Source organism: Schistocerca piceifrons, chromosome 10 (genome assembly GCF_021461385.2).
Source record: "Schistocerca piceifrons isolate TAMUIC-IGC-003096 chromosome 10, iqSchPice1.1, whole genome shotgun sequence".
Taxonomy (NCBI): Eukaryota; Metazoa; Arthropoda; class Insecta; order Orthoptera; family Acrididae; genus Schistocerca; species Schistocerca piceifrons.
Window position 1 is genome coordinate 76,421,549 of NC_060147.1, and position 14,682 is coordinate 76,436,230.

A 14,682-nucleotide genomic window follows, 5' to 3' on the forward strand; every position below is an offset into this window, starting at 1 on the left:
ACCATTTTTGAACGAAGGAGTAGTTAGGAGTCCGAAATGACACTGTCGAAAGCTGAGCTTACTGAAAATGCATTGAGAAAAAGCAGGATTGTTCTATTACACTGATTGATGCGATCGGAGGCGTTATCAAAGCTTGGAGTCGGGTCACAACCCAAACCATCAAGTGCAGTTTCCGTCATGCGGGAATCACAACTGAAGGAGTAGATGCCGCCGAAACCAAAGGCACATTCGATGACACTGTTGATCTACCGCTGTCTACATTGCTGCCAGAAATCAACTGTGATATTCTCAACCAAGGCGATTATGGCATGTACATAACAATCAGTGATGACTTAGTTGTAACCGAAGAGAAAACTGAAGACTAAATTGCAAAAGAAGTGAAGAATCATGTTAATGTCAGATTAGAGTAAAGTAAACATCCACCTTCTGGCCTTAGACGCATCAATCGGCACCAACGGAAGGTCCTGTCATCCAATGACAATGGAGTTCAAATGGCTCTGAGCACTATGCGACTTAACTTCTGAGGTCATCAGTCCCCTAGAGCTTAGAGCTAATTAAACCTAACTAACCTAAGGACATCACACACACCCATGCCCGATGCAGGATTCGAACCTGCGAGCGTAGCTGTCGCGCGGTTCCAGACTGTAGCGCCTAGGACCGCACGGCCACTCCGGCCGGCGACAATGGAGTTATTGGGTGGATTATGGAGGAGCATGGGATCAGCATATCGCTCATCCAGTCGTTGGGTGGGATTCCTTGGCCTTGGAATCACAACTAATGGTTCAAGTACATTCTCAGTTGACCTCACAAAGCTGAGTCCTGCCACAGAATAGAAATCCCTGGCAGTTCCGGTAATCGAACCCAGGTGCCGTGGATGCCATCCAGCAGCACTGACCACTCAGTTGTGCTCCACGGAACACCGGTGCTCCGCTGTAAGTGAATATGTGCTCTGCGAAAAACAATAAAGCGTGTTTTCTTTGGTACTTCTTTCCTAGTTTTTATAAATTTCGTTATCTGTGCATTATCTGTTAAGATTTAAAACTGACGTAATGACTGCATAAAACAAATTTTTCTCATTTCTAAAAGACTGTATAAACAGTAATAACCTGCAAAATAAACAAGGTGTTACATTAAGGTACCAGGACAGTCAAGGAGTTCTGTTAGAGGAAATGTTTGGGAACCCATGACATAGCAGACGATAGTTAATAGATCAGTGGTGACAGTGGTATGTAACATAACTACAGTCCTACAATATGAAGTTAACAACGCAGAAATATGTATAATATTTCGTTAAATATATGCAATATTCTGTTGAGAGATCGTGATGAATTGCATATGACCGACTTAAGCAAAATACCAGCTGTACTGCAAATGACGAACAGTTACACGAACACCAATACACGATATTAAGGTATATGTTTTGTTAGCAATGCTAAAAATGTAAATACTGCCGGGTGGTTATAATTATAGTACACCTACTCACGGAGGTCCAGTTTGCGATATGATTACCGTATGACAGCGATACTTGGTAGATATGCGAATGCGTTAATGCGAAACCCATTTATGCTGCAAACAATATTATCTCCAAATATGCCCACCAGTTGTAAATCTGGCGCTGTACAGTGAGTGACGGTATCTCATCCACAATATCGTTTGACACGCCATAATATTAGTCAACGGTATGGCTATCGAGAGGAGAGACAGCACGCTGTTAATGAAAGTGTTGTATGTGAACGGCAGCAATTACACTGAGAGAGTATCAACGACTGAAAGGTTCTGAGGAGAGGCCCACTGTCATTGGTTCAAATGGCTCTGAGCACTATGGGACTTAACATCTGAGGACATCAGTCCCCTAGAACTTAGAACTACTTAAACGTAGCCAACCTAAGGACATCACACACATCCATGCCCGAGGGGGTCGCGCGGTTTCAGACTGTAGCGCCTAGAACCCTTCGGCCATCCCGGCTGGCCCCGATGTCATTAAATGGTTTAAAGAAGACGGTAATGAAATTGGAAAACACGACGAGCTTGGTGTGGTGTGTGGGTGAGGAAGGCGCCGTATCCCGGCGTGCCTGTAAGCTATTCACGAGGTTGGTTTTGCTGTCACTGACAATGCTGCACGTGCCCCGGATGGTGTTACCGGTCATATAGTGTGACGAGAAGTGTCCATCCTACCGTCAACAGTAGGGAAAGTTTTGCGGTCTCTTTTACACTGGTACCCATACCAGATCCAGACGGTGCAGCAACAGAATCAACAGTACGCGCAGCAACGTTCTGTATTTCCTTCTTCGGTACCTAGTACGGATCGACGTTGTTGACATATGGCCAGGAAATATTCTATGGAGTCATGAGACACATTTTACACTACACGGGGTAGTGAGTACACGGAACTGTCTAATTGGGGGCAGTGTTAATCCGCGTCTTGTACACGAAGAGACATCTCACCCGCCGTATGTGACTGTGTGGTGTGGATTCACGAGCTCCTATACTCTCGGTCCGTTTTTCTTTGAACAGAATACATCCAGAGGGCCTGTCAGGTGTACCGTGAAGTCTGCACCTTATCGAGACCTCTCCCTGTACAGCAAGTGGTTCCTGCTTTAGAAGAACACAACTATGCGGAAACCACCCTTTCCGTGCTACATGCGGCAACACCTCATATCGCTCCCCCCCAGTGAAAGATTTGCTTGATCCAACCTTCCACGAATGTGTTATCTCCAGAGGTTTTCCACATGCTTGGCCTACAAGGCCACGTGATCCGAATAAAAAAAAACAATGGTTCAAATGGCTATGAGCACTATGGGACTTAACTACTGAGGTCATCAGTCCCCTAGAACTTAGAAATACTTAAACCTAACTAACCTAAGGACATCACACACACATCCATACCCGAGGCAGGATTCGAACCTGCGACCGTAGCGGTCGCGCGGTTCCAGACTGTAGCGCCTAGAACCACACGGTCACTCCGGGCGGCTGATTCGAATCCATGTAAATTTTGGCTCTGCGGTTATCTAGAAGAACAGTTTTACTAGGGCACCTTCTGTCTCTACCTGATCTGAAGGCCAGTATACAGTAACACGATGCTCAGATTCCACCGTAAATGCTGCAAGGAACTGTTCACCACGGATGCAGCTTCTCGTCCGTGTCTCTGGTGCTCAGAGGGAACAAATTGTGTAAGCGGCTGTTAATAATAAATTGTAAAATGTAAACTTTCACGGCCTCAATTGTCACAATTAATAAAATATTCCGGGCTACTATGCTGTGGTCTAAGGGATTTCACTTAAAAGCCCGACGTTTCGTCCTCATCTGCGGAGGACATTTTCAAGGGGGTTCACATCTGTTTTGAACGTCCGGTTCACACCGTGGCTCGCTACTGACTACAGCAAAATTCCGCTGCCGCGAGCTTCGGCGTACTGGCGTGACGTCACATGTTCTGAATACGAGAACGCTACTGGTCGTTGTCGACTGCCGTCGTCCGCTGTTACCATCATCCCATGGCGGAAGACTGGTACACATCTCTTTCAGCATCGGAATCCAAATTTCATTCAGTTTCACGCACTCCTCCATCCTATTAAATTTCCTGGGGTGTTTCACAATCTCTATGGCCTCTCTGTACAGCCTTTCGTGGTATCCGTTTCAGGCTGCCGGTACTTGATTTCGGTCAGAATGGATGTGGTGGTCTGCTGGCTGTAAAGCATGTTCCGCAACAGCTGATCTGTCAATTTCGCCTATCCTGCAATTGCCATTGTGCTCTTCAAGTCGTATTTTGACAGTTCTTTCTGTAGTAGCCAAAACTACACGGGATCCTATAAATTCCAGGTTTTTCCAGCGGTTGGTGAGCATCCTTGGCCAATTTTAGATGATCTTGCATCTTTCGTGTACTCCGTCTTCAGGCCACGAGTGGCCTACCGGGACCATCCGACCGCCGTGTCATCCTCGGTGGAGGATGCTGATAGGAGAGGCGTGGGGTCAGCACACTGCTCTCCCGGTCGTTATGATGGTATTCTTGACCGAAGCCGCTACTCTTCGGTCGAGTAGCTCCTCAATTGGCATCACAAGGCTGAGTGCAACCCCAAAAATGGGAACAGCGCATGGCCGCCTGGATGGTGACCCATCCAAGTGCCGACCACGCCCGACAGCGCTTAACTTCGGTGATTTCACGGGAACCGGTGTATCCACTGCGGCAAGGCCGTTGCCTGCTGTATTTTTTTGTGTGGGTGTGTATGTGGGTGTGTAAATTACCGCGACGTTCCGCTTTCTCAAGATTTTTCCTATGCGGTCAGTCGTGTCGCTTAAAGAATGGCAGTAAAACTTTAGATTTCACGGGCGCTTGCTTGAGCATCATTATGATTTCTTCGCGGCGAACTTAAAGCTCCTTTCACCTCAGCGAACGAATAACCATTCTTGAGCAATGCAGGGGTGAGATGTTTTAATTCTGCGTCACGCAGCTCTCTGGTTAACAGATTTTCTGTGCTCTACCCGCCAACGTTTTATGACGCCTCGCTTTTGTTGTGGGTGGTAGTTCAAATAACTTGTAGGTAACCGTTTGGATGCGTGGGATTTCGGTTTCAGGATGTTAATCGGTCGTTCAGCACAGCTACGATACCCCTTGAAAATGTCCTCCGCAGATGGGGAGGGCACGTGGGGTTTTCAAGTGAAATCCCTTAGACCTCGGCGTAATAGCCTGGAATATTTTATTATTTTGTGGGTTCATAATAAAATGAACATGATGCCTTTCTCACTACTTTGACCTTTTTTGCCCACTTTCCATTCCTGTCCATTATATATCGTAACTATTCTACACTATGTGATCAAAAGTATCCGGACACCCCCAAAAACATACGTTTTTCATATTAGGTGCATTGTGCTGCCACCTACTGCCTGATACTCGATATTAGCGACTTGGTTTATCACTAGACGTCGTGAGAGAGCAGAATGGGGCGCTCTGCGGAACTCACATTCTTCGAACGTGGCCAGGTGATTGGGTGTCACTTTTGTCATACATCTGTACGCGAGATTTCCACACTAATAAAGATCCTTAGGTCCACGGTTTCCAATGTGGTAGTGAAGTAGAAACGTGGAGGGAAACTTATAGCACAAAAGCGTACAGACCGACCTCGTCTGTTGACTGACAGAGACCGCCGACAGCTGATTGGGTCAAATGGCTCTGAGCACGATGGGACTTAACATCCCAGGTCATCAGTCCCCTAGAACTTAGAACTACTTAAGCCTAACTAACCTAAGGACATCACACACATCCATGTCCGAGGCAGGATTCGAACCTTCGACCGCAGCAGTCGCGCGGTCCCGGACTGAAGTGCCTAGAACCGCTCGACCACAGCGGCCGGCGCCGACAGTTGAAGAGGGACGTAATGTGTAATAGGCAGACATCTCTCCAGACCATCACACAGGAATTCTCAACTTCATAAAGGTTCACTGCAAGTACTGTGACAGGCGAGAGGTGAGAAAACTTGGATTTGATGATCGAGCGGCTGCTCATAAGCCACACATTACGCGGATAATTGCCAAACGACGCCTCACTTGATGTAAGAAGCGTAAACATTGGACGATTGAACAGTGGAAAAACGTTGTGTGGAGTGACGAGCCGCGGTACACAATGTGGCGATCCGATGGCTGTGTGCGGGTATGGCGAATGCCCGGTGAACGTCATCTGACAGCGTGAGTAGTGCCAACAGTAAAATTCTAGTGCGGCGGTGTTATGGTGTGGTCGTATTTTTCATGTTTGTTGTTTTAAGTGCCACTGTCACAGCACAGGCCTAGATTGATGTTTTAAGCACCTTCTTGCTTCCCACTGTTGAAGAGCAATTCGGGGATGGTGACTGCATCTTTCAACATTATCGAGCACCTGTTCATAATGCACGGCCTCTGGCGGAGTGGTTACACGACTATATCATCCCTGTAATGGACTAGCCTACACAGAGTTCTGACTTGAATCATATAGAAAACGTTTGGGACGTTTTGGAAGACCGACTTCGTGCCAGGCCACACCGACCGACATCCATACCTCTCATCAGTACAGCACTCCGTGAAGAATGGATTGCCATTCCCCAAGAAATCTTCCAGAACCTGATTGAACATATGCCTGCGGAGTGGAAGTTGTCATCAAGGCTAAGGGTGGGCCAACACCATGCTGAATTTCAGCATTACCGATGGAGGGTGCCACGAACTTGTAAGTCATCTTCAGCCAGGTGTCCAGATACTTTTGATCACATAGTGTACACGTCTTTCTTGCATGCACGGCGCCAAATTTGCACCTGGACGCCAAAATAGGAAGTAAGTTGTTTCTCGGTTTCGTATTAATGCCGGCCTTGCCACATTGGTAACACCGGTTCCCGTCAGATCACCGAAGTTAAGCGCTGTCGGGCTGGGCTAGCACTTGGATGGGTGACCATCTAGTCTGTCGAGCACTGTTGGCAAGCGGGGTGCACTCAGCCCTTGTGAGGCAAACTGAGGAGCTACTTGATTGAGAAGTAGCGGCTCCGGTCTCGGAAACTGACATACGGCCGGGAGAGCAGTGTGCTGACCATGTGCCCCTCCATATCCGCGTCCAGTGACGCCTGTGGGCTGAGGATGACACGGCGGCCGGTCGGTGCCCATGGGCCTTCATCGACTGTTCGGGAGGAGTTTTCAGTTTTTCATATTAATGCATTACAATAGCTGCCAAGTTTCGCTGCTACACGATAAATTATTACAGCCCACACGCACTGTCAGTAGCTGCACACTAATTATAGCCCCGTAGTATAAGGATTCTTAAGAAAATTTTGCCATCAGTAATCGAAAGAGCGTGAACGGGCACAATGCTTTTGCAAGCGAATCGCAACCCGGGAGCGACGGGCAAAACAGCGAATATATCGCGAGCCGGCTCGCCCCCGGCGCGCTCAAAGCTGTCGCTGTCTGCTGCCAGGGGTCGGGAGGGACAGACGAAATTATTACTGGCGCCGGTGAGCGATAAGGCCTGTCAGCGACATGCCGTGTCCCGAACCCCACCCCCGCAACCCTTGCTGCAGGGGGTGTGGGGGCGGGGGGCGGTCGGTTCTGCCACTCTCTTCTCTGTACCCCCCCTCCCCACTCCTGATAACATTAACACTCCGGCCTATGCGGCAGGAGGGGAAGTATTTCACGGGTGACGGTGCAGGGGGTGGGGGTGGTTGGATTTGGGGGTGGATTGTGAACGGGTCAGGCAGGGTGGTCTCTGGCCCCCTCCTCCCACCCAGGAAACCTCCGCAGCGACCGCCAAAAACAGAGCGGCTCCGCCCAGGATTGATGGCCCGAACACTTGCGCAACGCGCGCGAGCGACACACGAACCGCGCCCGGGCGCACAGCTGTCAAAATAGTTTCGCGTCATCTGTTCCGCGTCGCGCCTCGCCGTTGTTGTTGTTGTTTGCGCCTGGCGGCTTTTGTGCGCCGGTAATTGTTGTCATTGGCGCGGCAAACGGCGCACCTTTGTCCGGTCGGCGCGGCGGAACAATGCCGCCAAACCCCGGAGCCGTTCCTGCGACTGATTGCAGCCGACCCATCCGTCCCGTGTCTCGGTTTAACACACGCCGCTGACGCGGGGGCGTGCGGAAGAATTTCCGACGTCGTCCCTCAGCACACGCTGACACCCTCGACCGCTGAAAATTACATCCATCTGCACGTAATCTAAAATCAACAAGCGTTCCGCAAGCACAGATTTTGCGAAACGGACCTCGCTCTGTTCGTCCAAGATATCCAGGAAGCCTAAACAAAGCCGCCTAAGTTTATGCCTTGTGCCTTCTCTTAAGGGTTCAAAAAATGGATCTGAGCACTATGGGACTTAACATCTGAGGTCATCAGTCCCCTAGAACTTAAAACTACTTAAACCTAACTAACCTAAGGACAGCACACAACACCCAGTCATCACGAGGCAGAGAAAATCCCTGACCCCGCCGGGAATCGAACCCGGGCGTGGGAAGCGAGAACGCTACCGCACGACCACCAGCTGCGGACTCTCTTAAGGGAAGTTGGGGTATAATCGGGTAGCTAAGAGGAAAGCTATATGACAATGACAATTACCATTGCTAAAACTTCGCCGGCCGGTGTGGCCTAGTGGTTCTAGGCGCTGGAGTCTGGAACCGCGCAACCGCTGCGGTCGCAGGTTCGAATCCTGCCTCGGGCATGGATGTGTGTGATGTTCTTAGGTTAGTTACGTTAAAGTATTTCTAAGTTCTAGGGGACTAATGACCTCAGATGTTAAGCCCCATAGTGCTCAGAGCCATTTGAACCTTTTTTTTTTTTGTTATTTCAGTGAATGATAAACAAGGCACGATCAACGTATCCGAAGTATGAGGATTCATTTTTGGTGGTTAAAATCATACAAGTATTACCTGTGGTCGAAATTCACCAGTTTTGTTTATAAAGTAACGGAAGTCCAATTTCTTTATTCGTATGCATATTCTTAATTCTTACGTGAACACTTGCAGAATTTTAGCTCTTGCCCAAACTCTATGAGAAAAATATTAAGAAAAGGCAAAGAGCAAGCTGTGCCAGCGTAAAAAAAAAAAAAAAAAAAAAAAAATTGCCCGATACCATGGGGAATGACCATACACAGATGTCATTGGAACTGATCTGTGACAAACAAAATGTTGCTTATCTTCAAGTGACAGACTCCATGTAAAACTGAGTCTGAAATTATATCCTCAGAACTGGCCGTTGCTGCCACTGCTGCATTGTAGCTACGAATATTATTGAAATAATTCTGTCGTTTCTCTACAACTGTTCCATCATTTCAACTCAGTCTTTGATACAGTGCACTGAAAAATAAAGTTTGTATCAACAGCGACAAATTAACTTTTGTAGTCCTTTCTTCCTCAGTTGCGTGTAATATTACGGTATATTGATCATTTTTACTTATGGACCGTCTGACAGCAACTGAACAAAACACAATTTTAGTGTCATACCCATTTCGCCTTTATTTTCTGCAAGGCATCATCAGTGGCAGGTTGCGTGGACAATTTCTTACATACTACGCTCCTGTTGCATTTTTGGTGATGTTCTTCTTCTCATGAATGCCAATTTGCTTTTTTTTTTTTTTCGCCACATTCCACAGCACTATGAACCGAACGCTTGGTTCAATGCAACATTGCAGAAAATAAAGGCGAAATGCGTATGGCACTAAAATTGTGTTTTATTCAGTTGCTGTCAGACGGTCCATAAGTAAAAATCATCAATATAGTGACAAATTAGTTTTTCCCTTATGACAACGCAGTGTGAAAGCTGTTTTATTACGTAAAGTAACCTCATATGTGAATTATTTGCACTACGAAATGGTTCAAATGGCTCTGAGTCTATGGGACTTAACATCTGTGGTCATCAGTCCCCTAGAACTTAGAACTACTTAAACCTAACTAACCTAAGGACATCACACACATCCGTGCCAGAGGCAGGATTCGAAACTGCGACCGTAGCAGTCGCGCGGTTCCGGACTGAGCGCCTAGAACGGCTAGACCAGTTTGCACTTCAAAAACCTGCACCCATCAAACCGCATTTACCATTAATTTGAATTACGTTCAGTAAGCATTTAAATGTATCTTTCAAAACAACAACAGCATTATCGTTATCAATGCCAACGTTATTCCTATTCCCTCGTCTGTACAAATATTGACTGTCTCTCGCTCTCTGTCTTTCAGGCTGACCCTTTGGCGTTCTCTTTCCAGGCATAGGAACTTCAAATTTTCTGGTAACGGCCGCAAATGACCATAAAGCTATTTTTACAGAAAAGTAACCGAAATAACGACACAAATATATAACGTTATTCATAGATATCCCTACTACAATATTTTGATTTCCAGTGGTGACATCATCGGCCTAGCAGTTGCACTGTAGCTGCCCGATATGTGTGTGATACTGCAAATGAACCATGCAAACATGAAAGTCCCTAGAAAACAATTTCACGAAACACTGTTACTTTCGGTTGTCATATCTGTCATAGCACCTGATTAGTACGCAGTTGGTAGCACTTCAATTTTCGATGTTCAATAATTGGAGATTTTAATGAGTGATAGAGAATGTATCATCATAGTTATGAATATGAAAGCACCTACTTCTTTTATCACTCTTAATAGCTACGTACACATGGTTTTCTCTTTTTGCACACCTGTCGCGAAGCACCTTCCGAATTTTTTAAGTTTCATTGGCCTCCTCGTATAATTAATATTAAAAATCGTTACTTCAGTTCTCCACGTATTAATATTGTGATTTAATATAACTCAGCACTGTACAATATAAGAGTACAGCTACACACATACCTTGGTACAAAAGCAGGTAGTCTGCGGGGTCCAAACAAACTCTCATATTATTCGTCTGAGGTACGGAATGCACTGACACTCAAACAAAATTTTTGTGTGAAATCTTATGGGCTTTAACTGCTAAGGTCATCAGTACCTAAGTTTACACACTACTTATCATAAATTATCCTAAGGACAAACACACACACCCATACCCGAGGGAGGACTCGAACCTCCGCCGGGATCAGCCTCACAGTCCATGACTGCAACGCCTCAGACCGCTCGGCTAATCCCGCGCGGCACTGACACTCATTCAAGTCAGCTTCGAAAAAATGGTTCAAATAGCTCTGAGCACTATGGGACTTAACATCTGAGGTCATCAGTCCCCTAGACTTAGAACTTCTTATACCTAACTAGCCTAAGGACATCACACACATCCATGTCCGAGGCAGGATTCGAACCTGCGACAGTAGCGGTCGCGCGGTTCCAGACTGAAGCGCCTAGAACCGCTCGACCACACAGGCCGAGAAGTCAGCTTCAATCCACCCAGTACAGTCTTCATGGACTCACGTCTCGAACTTCAAATACTTCACCCAAGCACTTGGTTTTTTTTATTGACAAGTAAGTCTCTTTCCAAAGAGGACAAGACATTTCATTTTCATCTTCAGAAGAGCTGTTTGCCTCACACGTCTCCAGACACTTCTGATTCTTTTTTTATAGTCTAGACCCGGAGTCCTTAAACAGTTTTATTAACCTGCCAGGAAGGTGTTTTTGTTGCATTGAGTTCATTGTTGTAGGGAGACTCCGTTACCACGGTGCTTTTTCCGCTTCACCTGGTTAGCGCTGGTTTCTCGTAATGAGGAACTAGCTTTACAGTCTCCGGTGATACACTGAATGAAGACTGCGTTTGAATGTTAGGCAAGGGGCCACGATGTGGAGAAGAGGTGGTAACTGACTGTGTAGTGTTCTGCGAATCTGGCATTATTTTTTCTGGTGTATGTGATGACACAGATTCCTCTTCGCCAAATGCATTTACATTAGGCTGGAAAATACCCACCTTTTAAACCCCAGATAGCTCATTTTGCATTGTTAGTGTTATACTATATGCGAGTCCGAACGACTGTGCTATTTCGTAGTGGGTTGCCACTCTTTCCGGATGTCTTACTTTCCTGGCCGTATCAAGCGTTTAACGGTCCCATCTGAAATGGAAATATAGCTGTTCAATGAAGGATAATTATTCAGATTTTCAGGGGCAAAAGTAATCTAAAAGCTGATTGTAGATTCCAAATGGCTCTGAGCACTATGGAACTCAACATCTGAGGTCATCAGTCCCCTAGAACTTAGAACTACTTAAACCTAACTAACCTAAGGACACCACACACAGCCATGCCCGAGGCAGGATTCGAACCTGCGACCGTAGCAGTCACACGGTTCCAGACTGAAGCGCCTAGAACCGCACGGCCACACCGGCTGGCTGTAAATTCCATATGTGATTGTTGAACTGTAGTTCACGTACACACAAGTAGCATACCGTTAAAAGCATATATTTCTTACGGCACACGTATAACTAACACGTACGAAGTCATGGGCTAACATCGGATACTGTAGCCCTGTTTTACACTAATGCTTCAACCCTGTTTCTCCTTAATAGTACTTATCTGTAAAATTCCTTCTGCACAAAGAAGAAGATGAAGACACTTTTAACGTGGTATATGTTCAAAAAGACTGTCAAAATTATTATTCACTGTATTAAGCGTTTCAGCTTGTAATGCGACGTTACAAGTTCCTTACTGAACACAAAATATTTAAAAAAATCCACAAAATTCTAACAAATTATTTTGCTCAACAACAACGCGTCTGACACAACCAATCCTCATGGTCGAACTGAAGTTGCGCGCTGTTTTCATGGCCAAAACGGCCGAAAAATAATTGTACCAACTCGTAAAGAGAAATGTAATGGTTCCCGGTTTCACCCCCATAACCGACTGATTATACGGCAACTTCCCTTACTTCCGGACGGCACTCTTTACAGCTCCCAATGTCGTTTAGTGAACGAAATACTTGCACATCGAGATTTTTACTGTCTGGCAAAAAGAGTGAAGCATCCAGAAAGAGAGGAATGGACGATATGAAACTTCACAGGTTTCTCAGTGACTGTAAAAACGAGTCAAATTTACGAAAAATTTGGTAGTATGAGCCCACTTATCATTATGACGTCACATCCCCTTTAGTCCCTATCCATGCACTGTGTAAGATCCCTGCTATGTGTTTCTGTATGAAATTTAGCCCAAATTAACCTTGCACACTATAAAAAATATACATATTACAAAAAACTGTGTACCTACAAACTGTTATCCACCTTAAACTCGTATTCTAACCTATGATTAAACAGGACCTAATTTGAACTGAACTGTAACTGGTCTGAATAGAACTTGTCTTTACATCAAATGGGCAGGTGAAGTTAAACAATTACCTGCCTCCGATGAAAATTTCCACTTACAGTCAGTTCTACAAGAAAGTGTACTCCATAATTTTAAATATACGTCCGTAGCGAAATCTCTGATAGTGGTATCGAATCTGTAATCAATGCGCTTTTGCACAGTGTATTGATAAACAGTGTGGAAGCTGAATTCTACACATCATACCTTGGGACAAAAGCAGGTAGTCTGCGGGGGTACAAACAGACAATGTCATATTTTACGTCTGAGGCTTGGAATACACTGACACTCATGCAGGTCAGCTGCAAAAAATGGTTCAAATGGCTCTGAACACTATGGCACTTAACATCTGAGGTCATCAGTCCCCTAGAACTTAGAACTACGTAAACCTAACTAACCTAAGGACATCACAGACATCCATGCCCGAGACAGGATTCGAACCTGCGACCGTAGCAGTCGCGCGGTTCCGGACTGAAGCGCGTAGAACCGCTCGGCCACCGCGGCCGGCTTAGAGGTTGGAAACGTGGATGATTTACCGGATAGAGGGATAAGGTGGCAAGCTGCAATCGATAATGACGGAGATTTGATTACCTGTTAGGTGATTGTGCAGTTAGTAATAACAGGTATTTTCATCTCAACATATATTTATAACGGTGTCTTTTATTTCATACAGGTAATGGCGTACATTTTGTTGTGGAAATGCCTGTACCTCGCGTTTTGACAACATTGTTGCAGATTTCCTCGAAAGCAGAACAGCAAACACCAAACAGACAGCGGCTAAGCTAGACTTCAATTTTTTAAATAAAATTTCCAAACAATATTCAAACTGTTGCATACCACATCGTGCAGGGTGGTAAAGCGTAATGATAAACCTTCTTTAAACAGTGGTTCGGCGAGAGTAACTATTCCCATGAAATAATATTGCAAGACAACGATTTTAGAATGAACTATGTATTCACAAAGACACACAACACTGATCTGAACAGCACTGTGGTTAGAACAATGGACAATGATTTTAAAGGGGTTTAATTTGTATATACAAAGTCAACACGACACTATTGAATACATCTATCACCTACCACACTGCGAAGAGGCAAAGACTGTGCCACAGCAAAACCAAAGAATCCTTAACAGTAACATAACTTGCCCTCCCTCTGACGTGAACATCAACAACTTACAAGAATCAAAATGACATGCCCACCTTACAACTGATACTTCTGGAGAGGGAGCCATTAATCCTCGCAATACAAACGGGGTGGGGGAAAGGGTGGGTATGCCTACATTTTGAAAATATTATAATTTAGTCAGTTCCTTTATACTTAAAAATTATGAAAAAATGTCTTTTTTCGTAATCATTTCTTGTACCGGATTACACAAATGTTTCAGGTTTTTCAGTTAAACTTAACCCAGAAATTTAAGTCACAGTAGTAGTCACTTTCCCAAATAAATGTCATATTCATTACTTTCAGATTCAGGACATTACTTACACATGAATATCTGTTTAAAGAGTATGATGTGACTAAACATCAACAAGGCCCCGGGAGTAGACAACATTCCACTAGAACTACTGGCAGCCTTGGGAGAGCCAGTCGTGACAAAACTCTACCATCTGGTGAACAATATGTATGAGACAAGCGAAATACCCTCAGACTTGAAGAAGAAATGTAATAATTCCAATCCCAAAGAAAGCAGGTGTTGACAGACGAGAAAATTACCGAACTATCAGTTTAATAAGTCACAGCTGCGAAATATTTATACGATTTCTTTACAGACGAATGGAAAAACTGGTAGAAGCGGACCTAGGGGAAGATCAGTTTGGATTCCGTAGAAACACTGGAACACGTGAGGCAATACTGACCTTACGACTTATCTTAGAAAAAAGATTAAGGAAAGGCAAACATGCGTTTCTAGCATTTGTAGACTTAGAGAAAGCTTTTGACAATGTTGACTGAAATGCTCTCTTTCAAATTGTGAAGGTGGC

General features: G+C 45.2%; 1 pseudogene; it reads right to left on the bottom strand.

The window, feature by feature from the left end:
- Positions 1 to 4,076: 4,076 nt before the first annotated feature.
- LOC124719272 lies at positions 4,077 to 4,194 on the bottom strand (annotated as a pseudogene).
- Between the last annotated feature and the right edge of the window lie 10,488 nt (positions 4,195 to 14,682).